Source organism: Python bivittatus, unplaced genomic scaffold (genome assembly GCF_059951505.1).
Source record: "Python bivittatus isolate LINGU-HERP-01145 unplaced genomic scaffold, Pbiv_v1 ctg000610_np1212, whole genome shotgun sequence".
In the NCBI taxonomy this organism is placed as follows: Eukaryota; Metazoa; Chordata; class Lepidosauria; order Squamata; family Pythonidae; genus Python; species Python bivittatus.
Window position 1 is genome coordinate 18,176,421 of NW_028277088.1, and position 21,905 is coordinate 18,198,325.

The 21,905-nt window shown below is 46.5% G+C and overlaps 1 protein-coding gene across 1 annotated transcript in view; it reads right to left on the reverse strand.

Moving 5' to 3' along the window:
• The window catches only part of SPAG6 (sperm associated antigen 6), a 54,898-nt gene extending 52,815 nt beyond the window's left edge, over positions 1 to 2,083 (reverse strand). Inside the window, exon 1 of the mRNA XM_088150376.1 lies at positions 2,068 to 2,083. The gene's annotated coding sequence lies outside the window, so the exon portion shown is untranslated. The remainder of the gene's footprint in view (positions 1 to 2,067) is intronic.
• Between the last annotated feature and the right edge of the window lie 19,822 nt (positions 2,084 to 21,905).

A 21,905-nucleotide genomic window follows, 5' to 3' on the forward strand; every position in this document is an offset into this window, starting at 1 on the left:
AAAGGTCTCATAGGGAGGTTAAACAGGCGTGGCAGGAAGAAACTCATGGCTAGAATAAGCCTGTCTAAACTAAGGAGACTTTTATGGATGCTTGTTATCCGCTTCTTATTCATCATTCCAATCGAACTAATAGATGCTGCCCCACCTCTCAGGAGATTCAGATGATGCTGACACACTCCAGCTGAAGATGGACTAACCATGGAGACAGCAGCACCTCCTCCATTTCATCATTCACTTGAGTTGTTGGTTATTTATTATTATGCTTTGTACTTGCATCTTGGAAATATAAGGCACGAGGAACACCCACACACCCCACTCTTTCTAAAATCCTAAATACCACTCTGTGAACAAGCTGGTGAGAATGACTGGGAGAATGGGGACTTGATTCTCTGTGTCTCTGGAAAAAGTCCAACATTTTAACCATTTCCCTACATCAGGTCTTCCTTCTAGTAACAACAACACAGGGATGGACTGAGACTCCCATCACCCAGCTCATCTAGGATTGTGGATTTGTAATCCAATGAATCTGAAAGGCTTCAAGGTTTTCTACTCTGACATCAGCAGCTTTCTAGGACTTCAGAGCTGGGCGGGGGGGGGGGGGGTCTTTATCAATCCCAGCTAGAGGAAACACCTAAATCCATAGCTCTCTCTTGCCAAGTGAATTACTACCAAGTTGAGGCCTTATATTTCACTCTAAAGTAGCCCATGGGCTAGTAGGTTTCACCAAGCTAAAATCCAACAATGGGAAATCCTGTAGTTGGAAGGAAGTCCCATTTTGCCCATCAGAGAAGGAAAAGAACTGGGATTGCCCCCTTTCTTTATGAATAGGCACCCAAAAATCTAGTTAGTATTTCACAAGTATACTAAGAGTTCTTAGATGTATTGGAAGGAAAATTGTGGCTCAACCTTTATTTCCATCTCCACAGAAAAATATCACTAAATGTATAAAAATGAAAGGGACACTGACTGGGCTCACATGGCCCACAGCACCTTGGTTTCGTCAGCCAAGTCAAAATCAACTACCTTATGGCTCAGTGCGATGTGCAACCCCAGCCCAGAGGGACTAGATCCTCTTTTTTTCCCATCCTTCTTTATGCAGCACCAAGCAGCCCCTTTTGTCCTCAGTCTCCAGGCACCCGTTACCGGCTTGTTTTGCTCCTTACAAAGAAAGGCTGCGTTGGGTCTTTGCTACCGGAGACATGTCATACCCCAGAAAATACTCCCAGGAGGAGAAAGTGGAAGTACCTTTCCCATTGAGGATGCTGCTTTAAAGTGCCAACCCTATGCAGCCTTACCTAGATAGAAAGACACCTCCCCCCCCCCCCGAACACACAGGGCTCAGGCGGGGCTTTTCTTGCGAGTAAAACGCGGCTTGCGCCGCAGCGCAACCGGAGCTCTAAATCAACGCACTCGCCGGCCGTAGGACTTTCCCCGGCTTTGAACCGGCGGCTGAGGAGCCCTCGAATGACACGCTCTCGGCCACCAGACCGGCTTTCCAAGTCCCAGCCTCGGAGCAACCCGTGATTTTCTGCCAAGCGGGCCGAGAAAAGTCAAACGCAGATCCCGCCCACTTCACATCGAGGCGGCCTTTAGCACGGCGAGCGAAGTTTCCCAGGCGGCTGGGACTTTCGCCACAGGGAAAACCCCACGGTTCTGAGGAAGCGGCGAAAACCGCGGAGGGCGGCGTGGCCGGCGCTTCTGGTGTCGCGTCGAGGATCGGCCTCCGGGAGACCGCCGCGCCCCACTCTTGGGCCCAGGGGTGGAGAAAGGAGGAAAGGGCCCCAAAGAGCAAAGCACCGCCCGGCCCCCGTGCAGCCTGCTCGTGTGCACGTCTACTGGGCAGAAATTCCAGTGCGGGGTCCCCGGGGGAAGTCTGCCGAGGTTTTCGGCCCTGGCAATAAAAGTGCGCAGTTGGGCTCGGTGCGGAGCTCCGGCAACGCCTCGCGGGCGGGCGGCCCCCGCTCGCTCGCTCGCACTTAGAGGCCAGAGAAAAGCGCCGCTCCCCGCCGCCCTCGACTCGAAGCAGCCTCGGAAGGGAGGGCTTGCAAGCAAACGGGACAGAATCACCTTCGCCGCTGCCTCCTCCGGCCCTTTTCCTTTCTGCGGCTAAGCGAATCGGAATTGACGCAGCGTAATAACAAATTAAAAGGCCCTGCAGGGCGACCGCTCTCCCGCAGCCGCAAGACTGGTGTATAACGTCACGCCGCACTCCCTGCGACGGGAGTGCGCATGTGCAGCTTCGTGGTTGCCTTCGCTTCCCTCTGAACGTGACGATCTACGGCTAGTCCCGAGCGCCTGCGAGCTTCAAGTTATTTTTTTTTTTTAAGCTGCGCCCAATGGCGAAGCGCCTCTGGTTTTCTTTTTACGCGTGTTGCTTTTCCTCTTTCGGCTGCAGTTAAAAAGGAGAGTCGACTTGCGCGCGGACACCCGCACAGACTGGGTTTAGGTATTAAACTATGCCATGGTTTACTGGCTGATTTCACTTTTCACCCACATCCCCATCTCGCTACTGTGTTCCCTTTTTGGGAGAGCAGCGTTATGCAGAACACTGAAACAAAATTGAAGACGTGAGATAAGAATATTAAATATCTTACTTTTGCAACAAATTGTAAAATAGAGTTTGCGAATCAAATGTTTGCAACGTAGGCTTAGCCAAAACACAACATGCCGCAAAATGGCTTAAGGGAATGTTTGAACTCCACCACATAGTCAAGTATTATAGGAGAACTGATTTTCTGGACAGAAAGGCATTTCGCGACATTACAGGCTACCACAAACTGCTTTTCAATTAATCTAGTTGGAAATATTCTGACTTCTGAGTAATACCTTCAGCCAAGGACAGTCTATGCCCAATTTAGCACCAATTACAAGTACAAAGATGCCATAAAGACCTACCAATGTATATTCAGATCTACAGCAGGATCCCCGATGGTCAATTATTCCAATAAGATCACATGGCATTGTTTGAGGACTGCCACACAATTTAAATGGAAGTGTCTTATCTGCATGGCCCCAATGGTCCAGCGAAGTCTGTTGGTCATCTCCAAGTTAACCAAGTGGTGGTGGCATCCACCAATCTTAATCCACGTATTTCTCTACTGCACTGGCAAGGTGCAATCTAACTTGTTGGCCATGCTCAATTTCTCCTAGCAGGACCAGTTAAAACTATGCACACTCTGGTGCCAGGATTGCTCACTGGGGATAAATAGGTGGAACAGCCCAGCCTCCACAAGCTCCTAGTAATCAGCACCATGAGGCCCTTTTCTCACTTTCATTTTGCACCTTCACCCAGGACCCCTCAGTTCCAGTGCTCCCCTGCAATCACAGTTCAGTCTTATCTTCTCCAGAGGCCAGAATTCAAATAGTCTAATGCTGACCCTATCTGTTTTGGGAAACAGTGCCTTTTTCCTGCTTAATCCACTTGTTTCCAGGTGTGTACCTGGATGCGGGGTGGGGGTGAGTGTGTTAAGCCCCTTTCCTTTAGATCACTAGCCTACTAGACATCCTTGCCCTCATGAGTAGGAGGGGAATATTTTCAGGCCTTGAGGTGTCACTCTTGAGGAGAAGGTTTTGGGTAGCAAAGCACTGAGTGTTGGATGCAAGCAATTCAGTTACCTCCATAAATTGAGGATAATCCCTTTTACATATGCAGAAAAAGCTGGGTATTGCATTAAACCACTGGCAAGAAAAAGATGTTCATTTCAATGTACTTGGAAATAAATGCTACTGATATAGTGAAACACTTTCTTGAGGTAGATCTGCTGAAAGCAAGGTGTCTATGCAACTGTCTTGAGAGACCTTGAAAATGCTCTCCCTAAAATAAGCAGCAGTGCTCTTTTTCAGATCATGTCCTCACTGAAAATTCAATTCACAAGTGCAGATAATTATCCTTATGCACATGACAATTATCCTTATCACCACTAGAAGTAAAATCATTTAAGTCAGTCAGAGTTCCATCAAAGCAGTGAAAATCGTTTCAACAGTGCAATCAAATGGTAATTTGTAAATCCCATTGAATTCAATTAATTTACTTCCCAGTTTTGTCTGGAAGAGATACTGTACAGCTTGTGTCCTCCTTTGTTCTGGAACAGTTCTACCACTAGAACTATCCATGATTCACAGTAGATTAGATTCTGTCTATGATTATTTTAAAAAGCCACAAAATAACTCTAATAATAAATTCAATGGAACTTACATATAAGTAAGTATGCAGAGAACTGGATCAGTAAGCCTGTACTGAAATGAAAGGATTTACTAAGTTGCAACCCTAAACTCACTTTGCCCCTTTGAAGAGAATGGCCTTATTCACACATGGTTAACAACACTCATTATTTAATAAATTAAACGTTTTTGGCTGGTTCCCACAATACACAGAGCCATAGGCTAATCAACTACGTTTTAGTCTAACATGATTTCTGACACCACTTTTCATGGTTATATTTTACGTTAGTTGTGCCAATGAGGCTTAATGCTAGATAAACCTGACTATCCCCTGGGCATTACAAAACCAAATTAAAAAGCATATACATGCACACAAATCCCTAACATCAAAACAACAAGCTCTGATTTAAAAAAAAAAAAGTTATATTTGCTTGAGTATAAATTACAAGGAGAAATCTGTTTATTTTTTCCTTTTTAAACATTTCTAGCAGCAGTATAAAAGAGAGAGGTGATTCCTCATCCAAGCCATGAGCTGTCAGGTGCAAATAGAATTTTCTAGATTTTTAAATTATACTTGCAAACAGTACTTAAGACGAGAGTGGTGCAATAGGATGCTTGGTCATTCCCATGAGAGTCTCTTGCAGCCAAAGAGGGGCAATGATCTCTCTCAAGAGTTTCACTTTCAGAAGCTGAGGCACTCCCCCCCCCCCCCACCGCCAAAGAGAGGAAATGGTCAAAATGAATCTCACAAGAGAAAAGATGGCCCCTGCTGCAGAAAAGATTTGGAGGGGGCCAAAATGTATTGTGCTTTCCATTTGGCAATAAGTGCTGTAGAAATGAATGGGATTTGACAGTGAGATCACCTGTTATTCTTTCTCTGAACTCTGAAATGATAGGCATTGATGTAATAGTAAGAAAGTGTTATTACGTTCAGAAAAAGCTTGCATATACAAAACTAGGCTGTCAGAGATAAGGCTCAATCCTAGCTTTCTCCCAGTGTTTCCATTTGCAGGGAAGATTTCACACACATAGACCTTCACACAGATGCAGAATGCCAGAACACATTCAAACCTCATCCTCACCCAGGTGAATTGATCCACCCCAAGAAAAGAAAAGCTATGCCACTTGCTAGCCTCATTACATTCTTTGATTTAAAACTATAGTACCAAAATTGTGACTGGGGAGCAGGCTTGCCTTTTTCATTGAAAAGTTAAATGCTTACTTATCAGATTTAATCATAACTGGGTTCCTTAAAAACAGAAGTAATTTGCGTGGCTAAAAACATAAAAAAAGAGAAAGGTTTAATTTATAGAATGAAATATTCCAGGGTTTACAGCTACCTGTTGGGGAAATAAAAAGAAGAGTATTTAGAACAGGGATGTTTGTGGTTCTTAGATATGAAGAAAGAGAGTTTCTCAATGTTCACTCTGTATTTTCTTTGTCTCAATAGTGATGGTGGTTTCTTACTTCCTAACCCTGACTCAGACCTTTGGTGTAGTGGCTAAGGCACCAGGCTAATCCCATCTTAGGCACAAAGTCAGCTGGGTGGCCTTGGGCAAGTCACTCTCTCTCAGCCCTAGGAAGGAGGCAAGGGAAAACCACTTCCAAAATCTGGCCAAGAAAACTGCAGGGACTTATCTAGGCAGTCCCCAGGAGTCAACATTGACTTGAAGGCAGCAAAAAAAAAAAAGTCCTATTAGTATCAGTGAGATTTACATCCAAGGAGGCAAAGGCATGGCATTCCCTATTAAGCAGGGGTTCCTCTGGTGAATGAAAACTTAATCTAATGAAGAGCAGTCAATAACTATGATGGGAATATAATATGCTTTGATTTGACCTAGTTCTCATTTTGATCCTGAAGCCTGTCTCCTTAATTTCAACAGAATAACTTTCGGTGTGCAGGTTCTGACACTATCCATTTTGAAACAGAACAGAAGGTTGGACTGTTCCCTAATGACCAAGATAAGAACAAATATTAACTCCAAATATTCTCTTAAAAAGATCACTTCAGGATTAAAAAGTGTCACCACCATAACCATGACCACAGTCCTGTCTGGAATCAATAGTTTCAAATTTCAGAAGGAAATCTGGAGTTTAAGTGAGATTATTTTGCATGAGCCTCCAGATGATCAAATAAAATCCAAGACTAGTTATGTGTTTGGGGGATTCCAGAATATATATTAAGGCAACACTTTTAATAGGCCTACCGAAGTTTATAGTCAGTGCAAACTTTATAGTTTCTCAGAATTCTTCATGAGGCAAGAATATAAAAATCCGGGGGTCCGAATGGGGGACAGCAAGAAAAATATGACTCTTGTTGAAGACACATTGAAGTCGGATTTCAGCCTAGCGCCAACTGATTAAAGCCAGCATTCTCAGGATTAGCCCTTCCAGAATAAAGGCGTTAAAGAGACGCGAAGCTGGATCAAATAACTTGGTTCTTAGGCTTTGAGCTTTTTCAGTCCCCCTGAACTCCGGCCGGACTGGAGTCAACTGGTTTCCTTCCAAATCCCTCTTCTTAATTGGGTTTTCTCTTCGCCGTTTAAGAAATGCCTCAACTGGCAATTTGTTCTCAGACTTGGGGGTGAACCAGCACCTCCTGCGCTTTTCAACTTTCCACTTGCGGCAGGCCGACGGAGGAAGATCAGAGCAGTAGGCAGGGACTCCCCGTAGGAGCTCCGTCGAGGTCAGTGGCTGAATCTGGTTTCAATCTGGGATACCGCTTCGGTTCGGCGGCTCTTGAGATGCGGAGGAGGGGCGTACTGCAACCTTGGCCCCGTGGGCGAGCCCTCTGCCGCCGCTGCTTTCGGTTTCTGGCGTGATCAACCGGTCCGCCTCAGTTTTGACGAAAGCAGCGCGACCGTTCCTTGATTGCGAACTCAGATCCGCGAGTTCAGTCGCTACCTCTAACTGAAGATGAAGCACTGGATCAAAATCACATTTAAATGTGAGGTTCTATTTCCTGGCGCGGATGATGAGCGGAGAGAAGCCTGTTTAGAGTGAGTGTTTTGTGAGTTTCCTTCTCTCCCTCTCCGTTCACAGAGTCTGCTTAGCAACAGTATGTTTTGTGGCTTACCTTGTTGTGTGAACCCAGACATCTGGGATTGTAATCCGTGGTTTGTGGTTTATTCTCTTCAGCGGACCCAGCCAATGATGGTTAATTCAATAAAAGAAGGTTAGGTAAACCATGGCTTAACGTGCTGGATGCTCACAGCCTCTTACTTAGACTAAACGAAGTATCAGGCTTCCTGTATCTAGCCATACACGTTAACTTTATAGACTCTCATACATGGTCCGTCTTGGTATATTGTCTGAATTCAAGCCAAGGCTCCACACGAGCCTTTGGGAAGCACAAGAATCTTTCATGTGGACCACTTCAGAGCCTGCCAAGGATTAGACAGCTCTCTGCCACACGCCTGTGAGATACGGCTGAGCCATGATGCCCTGACACCAAACCGAAAGGCAGTGGGTGGAATCAGATCCAGACGAGTTAGACCCTGGCTTGCACTTTGCTGGGCCAGCCTTAAGCCTGCTTTTCTCCCAAAGAAGTCCCACTGATTTCAGGGCGTTTTACGTGGCAGCGTAGGCAGAAGAGCCAAGTGCCGGCCTGGGACCTCTTCGGAAGAACTTGAGGATTTTTCCTGGACGGGAAGGGCCCCTTTCTTCCTTGCTTCAGCTGCCTTTTGTAAACAGAAGCTTCGCCAAAGAACTCCCAGGTTTGGAAGTTCCCACGAACTCTTCCGCAAGCAAACTCGGTCAGGAGCGGCAGCCCAGTGAGATGACGCAGAAATATGTTTTCTTCCTTCCTTCCTTCTCCCACCCCCCGCCCCGCTCCCCGACTGGTTGGATTGGAACTTGGACTTGTTTCTCTGCTGCCAGGCCTTCCTTCCTTACATAAACTGATGAAGTGCCACGCTCCCAGAGGGAGAGGGGAGCCGTCTCGTGTCCTAAAATGAGATGGAAGGAGGAGGGGAAGGGAATTAGCTAGACCGTTTGAAGCAGATCCGTCTGGCCTGGAAGGGTGGAAAAAACCACTCCGAGAAAACTGCCTAGATCTCTCAGCTGGTCAAACCGGCATCTTTGTGTTTCGGCATACTGGCATCCAAATCGCACTCAAACTCTAGGAACAATGTGTGTCTGCCTGCCTGCCTGCCTGCCTGCCTGCCTGCCTCTCTCTCTCTCTCTCTCTCTGTCTTTCTGTCTCATAGCAAGTCCCATTCAAACCAAATACCTGCTTACCAAATAAAGTTTAAATGTGGTATGTGTGTGCGTGCGTGCGTGAGTGCATTTAAGGACATAGCCATAACCCCATTCCTGGCAATAGAAGTCAAGGAGACAAAATCACTCAGTTGGAGGAAATGAATACTGGCTTCAAGCCCGTTTTATTTTATTTTATTATTTTATTTTATCACTTCAAAGAATGAGCTTGTGTCTTATCCCCAGCATTAGCCCTCTTCCACAAGAGGCTTACATGTCTTGGAAGGGTGTGGGTGTGGGTGTGGGTGCGTATGACCACCCAACATTATCTGCAAGCCAGCTAAGTTCTAGGAGCACCTGGCTGCCAGCCCCACTAGGGAAACCTGACCAGGAAATCAACTCCACGGGAAGGTTAAAACTACCTTTCTTGAGACTGGTGATAATATCAGAATCTTGCAAGACAGATTGGGCTGTACTTCCTCTCCCTTTTTAATAACTTTTTTAGTTAACTAAATTTAAAAAAACAAAGAAAAAAGAATACACATATTATAAAAGAAGGTGGGAAAAACATACAAGACAAATATTTACATATATATATATGAATAAACTGAAGCCATTATTTATTACAGTCCTCCTCCCCATCTTATACTCCAGTGAATCAGGGTGGCGTCTGCTTGAGCTGCTCCCAAATGTTATTTTGTTTCCCTAGGCTTAAAAATGTTTCAGTTCCTTTTGTTTATGTAAAATCCTTGCATATTTCCATCAAGCTCATCTTCCTTACTCTGTCCAGTGGCTGAAGTATTTCCACTTCCCTGCATCTGAAATCCAGAAAAGCATTGAGAGGACCTGGAAATGATGGAGCTGAGCATGCAGTTTCTGATATACCACTAATTTCTCAAGCAGATCACCTTTGAAGAGGATTCTGACTGCAGAATTTATTATTTATTTGTTTAGTGGATTTATAGCCACCTTTTCCTCCAGGAGCACAAGGCAGCATACACTGCACTCTTTCCTGTGTTTTCCTGTCACCACAGTTCTGTGGGTAGGTAGGGCTGAGGGAGTGTAACTGTCTCACAGTCATCAAGGCTGCTTCCATGGCTAAGAATTAACTAGAACTTGGATTTCTCTGGGATAGAACAACACCTTCACCATTACTCCATGCTGGTTTCAGTTTGTTATTCCCATTTGCATCTACAGTACCTAATGATCACAGGAGCATCTCCTGGCAACCTCTTGCTTTATGTTACTGTCCCCATGATGTTGCCTTCATCTCTTCCTCAGCCTGTGAGGGAGGCAGCCTTAAGTCATGCTTAGCCATTCTAGTATGAAAGCCGCTTTTTCCTCCTTATTCCAACACTATCTGAGGATGATCCCACAGAATATAAAATCTGTGAGGTTTTGGAGGGAAGTCAGGTGACTGCCAAATGCAATGGCTAGGAAGAGGGGCAGGAAAGGGGTCTTCAAAGGAGACCACTAATTTCATGTTCATGTAGTTTGGAGCTGACTCAAAAGGCCTTTGATGGTTGGGTGGCAAATAGTCTAACTGGGAACTGGAAAAGGCCCACCGACTTTTTACAAATAAGAATAGGGGGGTCCTCAGAGTATGGGGTTTTTAAAAGACAGTCAAGATGGCTGGCACAATGGTGAGGTCAAAGCTCTAGCCAATATTTTTAAACACACACAGACTTGTAAGACATGTATTCACACACATACAAAAGAGTGTGTTAAGTATGTGTTTGAATGTATATATACTGTACACGTGTGTATCCCAGTCCTGTATGTATGTTTACACAAACAAAAAACACACTTTAACTGTCTTTGTGCATTTTGTTAACATGGTTTGTTGGTTTTGGCTTAGTACAATTTGTGGACACAAACACTGTGGATAAACCATGGCTTGGGTGGGTCTTAGTACAACCTGTGAAACGATCAATTGCAGCTTGTCAGAAAACTAGGGTTTAACAGGTAGTCTCAACCCAGTTATATTCATGCACTCCTAGACTCAGATGACAAAACTAGTTAGCCTAGGTGTGACTCCCAAAAATAATTCATGTTTGTTTCAGATGGACTTCAGAATTCCCAGCCTCCTGGATGCAAATCTAGCTGAACTAAGCTGTGGAGTGGACACTTTAGGGGTGTGGCAGCATTGGAATCAGAGCCCATTCAAGCAGAAACAAGGGGGTTCGGTTTCCCCTGAACTGAAATGTCCTTCCAGAGGACATTTCAGTCCTTCCCCACAGAGGAGGGGTGTCTGGGAAGAATTGCTGGATGCTAAAATAATTGGTTAGAATCCAGCCCAGATTAATCCCCCAATCAGCTCTGCCAAATAAATCCAAGGAACTCAAAGCTGTGAAGGCAGATGGGGCCGGACCATGAACCTCGGCCTCTCGGTGTCTCTTGAAAACGGCCGCCGCAAGGCTCCTGCGGTCCGCGGTTACGCAACTCGCCTGGGGAGCCGGCGCCCCCGTTGGCCTGCTGGGGAGACCCAGGAAACAAACGAGTCTGAGTGGGGAAGAACGCCGAGGAGAAAGGCAAGCTTGGCCCTCGTTCACGCTGCCTAGACTCCTCCGCGGGCATGGCGCACCCGGACCTTCAAGCCTGCCTTTCAGCGAAGCGGGCGACGCTTTCCCGGAGCTTCCGGAGTTCACAAGAAGGCAGAGAATCTAGGACTCTAGCCGTAAAATTCCGCGGGGACCAATTACTGCAACTGCGGTAAAACTTTGGGGCCCAAAGGGGCCCTCGGGATCTACCCTGAGAGTGGAAAGTGATGGGCTGCGGCAGTAATCAGGGCTGCATCAATGCCTGGTCTGTATGGGCGTGACAGGATTAGTGGGACCTCATTAGCGCTCGAGCCAGCCCCCTTTCCATTTCTTTCTCGAAAGGAAAAAAAAACATGTTGGATGGTAGCTGGGCTGAATGGGTTCTCAGTTATAGATAGCATTGGATCATTTTCACTTTAACGCTAATGTTGTTTTAATTCTGACTAACATGCATAGGTCTCCTTCTCCAATCGTTAAGTCCGGTCGAGTATAACTTTCCTGGCTGCACCCCTATTCCCGTCTCCTCCAAAGGAGTCTCCTATGCGTTCAGTGGGGTCTAGTGCTAGAGAAGTGTGAACAGCAGCCTAGACATACTTAAAGCCAACCCCACGGAAATCGAGGCGGCATACTTCCAAGTCTGTTCCTGATATAGCTGGCGGCCGCATGTCTTAAAGATACGCTGCTTATTGATGCATTCATAAGGCAAAGGAACGCGACCCTCTGCTAAAGGATAGCATTGCAAATCTCAGCCTGTCTATTCAAAAGTAAATAGCACCATGGTCAGTTTTCTCTCAGTGCGTCACTTCTTAGGACTGACTCTTAGACTTTCAATCTAATGTTTCAGAGAATGGTGCAGTAGGCTCCAGGTTATCAATCGTAAGAGAAACATGCATATTAAATAATGCAAAGATTCTTTTTAACCTGGAGTTTGAAGCCAAATATAGCTTTACACACACACACACACACACACACACACACACACACACACACACGCCTTTATAAATGTTACATAGATACCATCTTTAATTTCCTTTTCACTGAGGCCATTGATTGATTGATTATGTGCCATCAAATCCGCATGGACTCTTAGCGACCATATAGATAGACCTTCTCCCTTGAATTTATTCCTGAGCGGAAATTGATGCCAGAAGGCTGCGAGTTTTGAACCCTAGAAAAACCTGAAAAGGCGAAGCCCCGCGGTCCCCTTTCGAAGCCCGCCTTCGGGCTGTGCTCTCGTTGACAAGCCGGACCCTGCGGAGCTGCTGCGCGCCCCCTCAGAAGGAAGGGCTTCCCTGATCTGCGGGCTTTGGCCCGGGGCTGCCGCCTTCCTCCTAAAGTGGGCTCGAGTTTGCATTTCGCAGCGCAGTCGGAAGGCATCCCCTGAAACGGGGTTTTCTGCAAATCCTTCGCTTGCAGGAGAGGCTCCCTGTGGCGGGGAAGCAGGAAGCCCCACCTCCCCGATACCCACATGTATTTTGCGCCCCAGACTTCCTGCTCTCCTTGAAGTGAATGTGAAATACCCTCTTGTTCCTTTCCTTTAAAAAAAAAAATCTAGCAAGAGATTTAGACTTGGCATCCAGTCTTCAGAAGCGCACTTAACCTCTCTCGGGACCCATTCCCACGAGGACTGAGAGAGAAGCTGCCAATAGAAGCTGCTCGCTTGCCTCTTGACCTGGGGGGGTGAGGAATCCCCGGGGAAGGTCATCCGCTTGCTTTCATTCTGACCCAGGAGCTGGCAAGGAATGATGGCCGGGAACTCTCGAAAAGGCAAAGCGACTTGCTAACCCCGCGAAGGGCAACGTGAGCACCTTCTTGAAGTGGGGAAAGAGATTCAGCTGCTCTGGGGAACAGCCCGGATCAAGGAACCTCGGAATCTGCTGCGTCCCGAGCGGGCGTTGCTGTGGTAGAAACCCACACCCGTAGAGGGTACCGGCTGGGGGTTTAAGGCGATGCCCAGGCCTTCTCTCGCAGCAAGGGGTGCTGGGGGCCTCCTGCTCCCGATACTTGGAGGGTGGGCGGTGGACATCGATCCACAAACCCAGCCAGGAGGTGGCCCGCGCCTAGTCAAAGCCCTCCTCCTCCTCCCTCCTCCTCCCCCTCCTCCTCGCTGGCCATGCACACAAAACCTGATCCACGAGCCCCTCTCTCCCGCCCCCGATTGTCCCTCGAAGCCAAATCATCCCTTTCCAATTCTCAGGCTCAGGAAGAACCGGGCTGGCTTTGCTCAACAACCCATTGTGGCTTGTCGATTAACCAGGGTCAAGGTCGCTCGTCCTGCCTTAGCGCGGGGGGGGGGGGGGCGAGGAGGTGTGTTTCCTTCATCACGCTAGCTCGCGCACACCCAGGGTCGCACCTGCTCTTCCCCCCCACCCCAAGAAATCGCTTTGTGGCTTGCGGGTTAGAGAGAGAGAAGCCTCGGCGGCGGAGAGAAGGAGCCCAGCGGGACCCGCGCCGCCGCCGCCGCCGACCTCAGCTGCCGTCGCTCCTGGCAACCGAGCGGCCAGCAGCACTCACGCCGGGCGAGAGCCGGGAGGGCGGAGCTCCCGGCGTGGGCTGGGCTCCCTCCCGGGCCTGGCGGGGCGCCGAGCGGCCGCTCTTCTTCCCCAGAGCCGCCCGGCGGAGAGACAATGGCAGCCAAGATGGCAGCAAGCCGAGGCAGGGAGGGAGCGCCGGGCGCCTCGCGCGGAAGGCGGGCGGGCGACCGGGCGGGCGCTTGGTCCTCAGCACCGGCCGGGGAGAAGGGCTCGCCCGCTGCCGTTGCTTCCGCAGCCCCGCCGCGGCGCTCTGGGGGCAAATGCAGCCGCGGCTAAAGGGCTCGTACGGGCTGGCGGCGATGGGGAATTCGGATTCGTTCTTGCGGGGTGAACGTGAGAATCCCGGGGTGGGGGGGAGTGGAGCGCATCGTGGATCGGGACTTCCTCCGTTTTTTTGTTTTCCAACAACGGCAGGCAGAAGCTGCCGAGAAGGCGATATTGAACTGCTAGGCTGATAGGCGCTTGTTAAGGCGATTCATCCTTAGGGCACTTTATTTACCCATGTGAGACACTGCAGTCTGAATTTTCTTTGTTGCTACTGATCATGTTTAAATCTCATTTTCAATGTCTTTTCAGACATACGGATCTCCAACCCTCTTTCCCTCTTGCACACATCAGCAGGTGTTGAAAAAGGGCGTGCGATCCAACTGTATTAACGCTTTGTGATAATTTGGTCGGTATTTGTAATGATTTGTGGATCGTAAGCAACTGGCCCTTTTACAAATTACGGCTTTAACAGTCGATGTTTGCACTTGCCTTTTTCCTCTTCCCTCCCCATCTCCCTTTCCTTGTGCATCAGGAGTTCTGGAATGTAAAGTGGAGGGTTTACAGCTCCCTAAGCCCCTGGGGGAATTAAATGGGCTTTAAATAGATATAAGAATCAACAGAACAACACTCTAGTCAACACTCAGAATCCGAAAATAAAACCTGAAACGCTCGGTTTCATTTATATTTTATTCTACACATGCCTTGAAGTAAGCTTCCCAGACTTAGCCCTTACCCACTATGAATGTATTAATCATAAGCGGCCTATAAACGTCGTGAGGGAGTTGCTTCAAATTTTGTACACCACTTTTCTTTCTGGTGTACTCAAGGTGGTGTGTGGGTTTATACCACCAAACTTGGTTTAATTTTGATGAAGTTTCTTGAAAGAGCTGTTCAAGTGGTAGGGGATCACTGCTAAAAATACAACAAAGGGGTCAATAAATAAGATGGATTTATTCTAGATTTTAAGAATAATGAATGCATGAAAATAACTTGATAGAAATCTGGGAAAAGGAAGGAGAATGATGCTGGCTCTGTTCTTTTTTTAAACTCAGAAGTAAGGCATGCTGAATCCAATGAGATTTACTTTCCAATAAATTTGCACAGGATTCCATGGCCCAATCCTCATTTTGGCTTGACCAAGTCATTTGTCCCAGGGAATCCTCCCATGCCTGGGCACTGGCTGTAACCCCAGCACAGAACCATCAGAGCAAAATTAAAAGGGTCTTCTCTTAGCAAAGGTCTGGAACTTAACAGGAAAAGAAAAAAAAAATCCTCCACTCCGGCATTAGGACCGTGTCTAAGGCTGGTCAAAGTTCTTTTTATCCCAACCAGCCTTCTCCCCAGGACGTGTGCACACTTTCTCTCCCACCCACCATATTTTATTCCCAAGGTAGTTCTATGAGATAATGGAGGATAGACTGCGCTAAGGCATGGCTAGTTGAACCCCAATTTATTAATAAACCATAACTGAGTTCCTGTGACAGATAAATCATAAATCGTCTACAAATCACAATAGCTTAGTTCACAACACACAGAACATACTACGTCATAAACTGTTTGTAGACAGCAATAGCCTGAGTTCACCAAACTGGCTCAGCCGAACACAACAAGCCCAGATTATATTTTAACCATGTTTGAACCAAAGCCCAGTGAACAGACCTTCCCATTATGATCTATCTATGAATAACATTTGTTTATCCAGTGTTCCTCTCAGGATCATCCTCACAACAGTTTGTGAGGTAGTTTAAGCCTCTCTGTCTGCGTGGCTCCACACCAATCCCTTAAATGTCCTCCTGATTGGAACTTGAGTCAAGATCTAGCCACAAGAAAGCCCTGGATCCATATACCAAAAGGTCTATCCAGCTGCATATCCATGAGACTTAGGAACACTGTGGACACTCTCCCCGCCTTGAATAAAAAATCCCTTGCAGGTTCATTCAAGGCTTGCTATCTAACTGTTCTTACTCTTGCCTTGGATCCCTGTGCTTTCAACTACTGCCGATCGGACAGAAATGCAACAGTTGTTTCCCCGCTGCTGGAAAGAGTTATCTGCTTAAATCTCGCTGGAAAGAGTTATCCGCTTAAATCTCTGCCCGTTGTTCTACCCAAGCATAGAGGGGTATTCTCCACATGTCTTGAACTCCAGGTCCCATGCCAGCCAGAACATCACGTTGAAGGGGCTGGAGATTATGAGGCTTAGAGTGGAGGAAATAAGGATGGTTTAGATACCAATACGTGGTGAAGAGATTTTTGGAGCTTTTGGCCAGATTGTAAACATCTAAATAGGAGTCGATCCATAAAGTCACAGAAATGTTCACTCAAACTCCTCTTCTTCCCTTCCAAGGAGGAAGCAATATTGCGAGTTTCCTGTCCTCGGGTTCTAAACATAAATAGTTTGGGGGGGGGGGGGGACACGTGTTACTTAATAACCAGGATTCCAGAATTCCATCTCCCCCCACCCCACCCACACTTCCCCAAAATAAATCATACTAATAGAGAATATATGTAGCTCAGGATGGAAATGTGGAGTCCTTGGGGTTCTTTGAGCTACTGTATATAAACAGAACAAACCCCACTCCTTTCTAGCACTGAAGATCTTTAGAAGTGAATATGTGTAGCTCAGGGTTGAACTGTGGCGTCCTTGGGGTTTTCTGAGCTTGGTTGTTTTCTTGCAAACGTTTCATTACCCGGCTAGGTAACATCTTCAATGCTAGAATGAAATCCTCAAGCACTGAAGATGTTACCTAGCCGGGTAAAGAAACGTTTGCAAGAAAACAACCAAGCTCAGAGAACCCCAAGAACTCCATAAACATACTGCTTACATGATACGCCCAAAGGACCAATTGAAGAAATATCCTGCAAGCAAGTCTCTATGGGGTTTAGAGTCTTGTGGGGTGGGGGGTATCCTTTCTCTTCCCTTCCCCTCACGAATATATAAGCCTGTTTAGCTTTGGAGCTGCTGAATTACATCATTGAGCTTTATTGTAGATGAGACTGCAAATGAAAAGCATCTCGCTTCTGAAGGATCTGTCCTATGGGGTGGTAGAAATTATTCTTTTAATTCTATTATGTCCGAACATCACTAACTTGAGAGACAATGGGTGGGAATTATAATTGAAAGTCATGACCCATCGAACCCAAAAACCTCCAATTTTCTTTTAAGGTTATAGCAATCGAAGTGTAATTGAAGGATTGGGCATCCACATTTTCACCCAGCCCTAACTTTTAGCTACACAAGGCAAGGATTCTCATTTTCAAATTATCCCAGAGTCAATGGGGGATAAAAAAGCATAAAGTTACATGGCCCAACATCATCATCCTTTGGAAAGGGGGCACAGGACGCAAAAGGTCACTTCTAATTGCTGGATCAAAGGCGTAAAGGACTAGAGTCAACCTCCAGGGTGAGAAATGCGACATTTCTCTTAGCTTCGAAGGGCGCTTCCTTTGCTCCCTTCCGCAGCCTGAGGGCCTTCAGCGAGGGTGGGGACCCAGCTCCCTGAAGCCTCAGCCAGCAGGATCAGGCCCTCAGCCTTGAATGCAGGCAGGCGAGATGTGCCTCATTGCACTGTGAACTGGCTGGGCTTATGGCCGGAAGGGTGAGCAGCGCTGCCAACCGAAGTAGTTCGCAAGGGAGATTTAGGGCACCATCTTGTTCCCGTCTGTTTAGATGCAACTCCGTTCAGGCTGAAGGGACTAATTCCGACGACCTTGAACTTTATCTTTTGCGGTTCCTTCCAGGTGAGTAAAGCCAACCTATAACTAGTGGAGCTTTTGTTTCTCTTTGTGGATCTTTATATCTTTTGCGGTGCTTTTTGTCGGAGCCGTAGAGTCCGGGTTCGCTTTATGGTTTTCAATCCCCTTCCTCGATCTGGATTACAGAGAAAGAGAAGAGCACAATTTGGAGAAGGCGGCATCCCGAAGAAGCGCCTTCGGTCAAACAGTGACCAAGCAAGTGGAAATAACACGACAGCTACTGCTCCCCCCCAGCATCGCCCACTTCTCTGTTCCGCCGACCCCAGCCCTTCCCCACGTCGGCCGCCACCCGCTCCGGCCACTTTCCAGTTCGACGGCGGGAGAGCTCAGACAGGGGCCGCCTAGCCAGGCGGCGGTGTTGCATTGCGCAGGCGCAAGATGGCTCCGCGGGCGTTCTGTGACGGGCCGGGCTGAGCGAGTCGAGGGGGCGGCTGCCGGGGGGTCCCGCCGGAGAGGGAGCGCTGCCTTTTCTGCGGAAAGAAAGAGAGGCCGGCCGGGCGCCAGCGATCAGCCGCAGCCTCGGTGCTCCCGATCCACCTGAAGGCAAGGCTTGGGAGCTCCTCCGCAGCCCAGGAGTTACTTCGGCAGCCCACCCCCTCTTCAGTCCCCCGGCTCTTCACTTGCTCCTTTCTTCCCCGACCCTCCGGCCCATCCGAGAGAAGCTGCGGGTCGGAGGACATGAACGGAGCCGGGACTTAATTAACCCGGCATGGTGGCTTTCCAGGACATGCTGCCTGTCGGGCGAGCTGCGTTCACCCAGTACCTACCCCGGCCAATTGAAACAAGATTCCTGTTTTCACGTAAGGAACCAAGAGCAAACGAATCAACCATACGATGCCTGAAGGCGATGGCCTGATGGCTGGTTCAACGACCCCACTGAGCCTATTCCCGCTATTCATGCTGAACCCTGGGTTCCCACCCTGGTTTTAGCCCAGCTTAACTAATTGTGCAAACTCGAAAAACGAACCATGCATTAACCATCTGGGCTCAGTCCAGACAAACATGGAAATTTGGAGTTCAGTGTGTCCTGAGGACACAGGCTAAGAGAAAGGCGTGGGTCACTATTAAACTCAAGAACATGCTGTCTATTCCGAAGGGTTTTTATGCCCGCGATGGTTTCAGGTTGCAGAAAAGAGTGGGGAGGACCCCAGACTTCTGTGGTCTACGGGGCAGAGGTTGTCTTCTCTGCACAGCCCCAGGCTGAAGGTGCTTGCTGTATATACATTGGAGAACAATTCCCACCCAATTCAGAGGCTGCCTTCTAACTGAAACATGGTTTAGCGAATTAACTCAGTTTCTGGCTTGGCAGGGCACTCAGAGCTTACACTAACCATAGGGCCAGGTTCTCACATTTAGTTTGAGGTTTAGCGTGTTTTTATGAGGGATGCTTATGAGTACCTCAGTCAAATTCTTTCTTCTTTCCACTCCTACCGTTCTCCCTTGTCCTTCGTTGGGTTCTCCCTTTCATGTCCTCTTGCTTTATTGTTCCCTCGCTTTCCTTGTGCCAGGCGCCTCTCCTCTCCTCCACTCCCTTTTCCTTTCACACGTTATTCTCTGTCTCGGGCATTTTTGTCAGCCGAAGGTAATCGCACTGATCTTTGTTGAATGGCGCTGGAGAGCGGGGGTCAGGGACACAGGGTCTCCCCAGGTGCCGGAGAGTACCCGGGACAATCAGGTTTTAACTCTGACCAAAAAATAACCCCAGAGCCAAGTGAAAAGCCAGATAAAACAAAATCAAGCGACAAAGTGGGGCGGGAGGAATGAAGCCATGGAATAAAGGCAGACTTCCAGGGGAAAATTATTTCGATTTATCAGCCAAAAGCCTTCGCGGGAGGAAAGCGGCTTCAACCTTCCGCACGTGTGACCTTACCAAGATTATACCACAACCTTCCCAGAGAAATGAACGGCTGGGCAGGCTCAGGTGGAGGGTGCAGGGAGCCGGGGTCACGCGTCCCTCCAAACGGGCTATCACCTTCGATTCGGGAGAAGGGAATCCAGTCCAGTTGGAATGGAGAGTTTTTTTAAATAGGGATCCAGGTCTGTGAGAAGAGCTGCTCGTGTAAACTATTGGGGGAGGGCGTCCAAGAGATTTATTCCCATTGCCCTGTCTGAAAAAGACTGGGAGGACAAAGGGAAACCCCATCACCACGATCACTGCCACCTAGTCTGAATGTCTTCTCTCCCCCCTCCTCCAGTCTGTTTGCTCTTAGGGATGCAAGAAAAGAAGATTCAAATCCATGCTGTCAAAGTCTTACAGGTAGGACTTGATTAACAAAGCAATGGATTCCCTAGCCCCAGTATCCTACTTCTAAGGATTTCAGCATAGCCTTCATTTACCACTCACATTTCAATTTTTTTTCTTTTCTTTTCTTTTTTTTTCTTTTCTTTTCTTTTCTCTTTTCTTTTCTTTTCTTTTCTCTTTTCTTTTCTTATAGTTATGGCAGTTGCAATGTAATTTGCCCCCTTCACAGCTCAACAACCTGCACTATTTCCATTTTACAGACTGAGAAGTAAGATGAAAGAATGCTCAGGAGACTGAGAAGGCTAACCTCCTGTTGACCAAATCACTTGCAGGATTTTAGGCCTGTAACTTTTTAGTAAAGAAGACCTTTTTTAAAAAAAAATCTCAAAGGTTTGTCAGTGGTTCAGGCTGTGAAAAGGGAAAAGCACTTTGCACATGTACAAAAGCATCCATTTTCTTCTTTGGAACTCTGATTGATGCCCTTTCACTGAAAACCTACGCTTGATTCTGACAACCAAGTATTGTGAGAACATGTTGACTTTAAGTGACCCAGAACTGGTGCAAAGATTTGTACAGCATAAGAACTTAACTTGCTTGAGCTATAGTGGTGAGCAAGCCAGTTTCCAGTGGGAGAGTATGGAGAATGTAACTCTTTTTATTTCCTGGGTATCCAGTCCGCGGTGGTGGTTTTTCATAACAGTTCAACATACTGAAGTTTATGAGATCTTCCTTTAGCAGCTTGCTGGGACTAAACACCACTGAAGTTACTTTCTGCCAAGTATACATAGGATTAGGGTTGTTTTCTAAGGTTGGTTACATGAGGATAAATCTGCATTGCAGGTTTTATTGGAAATATCTTTGTGTGTGAATGTGTGTGTAAGGGTGCATGTTAAAATAATTGAAAAACTCTGGGAAAACTGAGAAGTTTGGAATAAATATTGTGATTGTTTCTTTGCAGAAAAAAATAAACTTCAGCATTAGTAACAATTATATTCTTGAGACCAATCTAACTTATATCTACCTGAATTAATTAGGATCATTAGTCATTGCAATAATCAGTCAGTTTTGGGGGTAGAAATTTGCAAAACTGAAAGCTTTAAATGGCTTGTCTTCCCTGATCTCCAAGGCTGGGTTCAAACATCTCCTAAGTCATAATGTGGTTTGTCTGGTTCTAGCTTAATGTGATCTGTCAGCCAAAGCATTGTGGTTTGTAAATCAAGGTCTATGGCTTGACATTTTAAGCAAATCCTGCCAATTTTAACTTATTCCACAGACCATGATTAAACAACCATGTCCTGTAATTTACACCTACACATGATTAGCAGCATTAACTTGTTATATCAGCAAGAGTATACTTTAAATCTGTAATCCTAAATTTGTTGTATTTGTACTTTACAAAGAAATTTTAAATATTACTATCACTGCAGTTTTTTTCTTTAATGACAAGATTTGACACTGAGCTGGATCCATTAAAAAAAAAAAGCTTAATTTATATGCATGTCAGAGTTTGGGATTCAGTATTTGGTTCTGTGTGCATCATTTCATTTTAAGAGTAAGGAGGAGACTGCAAAGACTCATAGTTCAGTCTCATTTATATGTAATCTTTTTATAATTTTCCTCCTTAAAATAATTGAGAATTTTCTAGAAGTAATACATAGTTGGGGAAAGAGACTTATTTGCTATGACAAACCAAAATTCTTTTCACTACTGAGATAGAAAGGAATATGGCCAGAAACTACGAAGATACATATTTAGATGGATCAAATGGGAGAGGGTTTCAGTAATTTACTATACATAACTGTATGTAGAAATCATTTGGATATATGGGAAAAACAAGCATTTTATTTTCCTTGTTCAATCCATTTCTATTTGGAGTGGTGTTCCCCCCCCCTCCCATATATACATATAACTCAACCACCTAGGATGATTTCTTTGTATGGAAGTGAATAAAGTACATGTATCACCCTTTGCCCACTTATCTTGGGCTAGGCCACATTAAACTTTTTTGACCTGACTATCTTCAGAATATACTTTGTACCTTAAGGAACTAAATCCAATTAACTTCAGCAATACAATGATGATCCACAATCAAATGCATTGCTTTCACTTGGTCTTCTATGAAAATAAATATGATCTTAACAATAAACTGAGTTTAATTAAGCAGAGCCTTCTTCTGAATTTCTAAGTCATATGCACTCTCTCAACATAAGT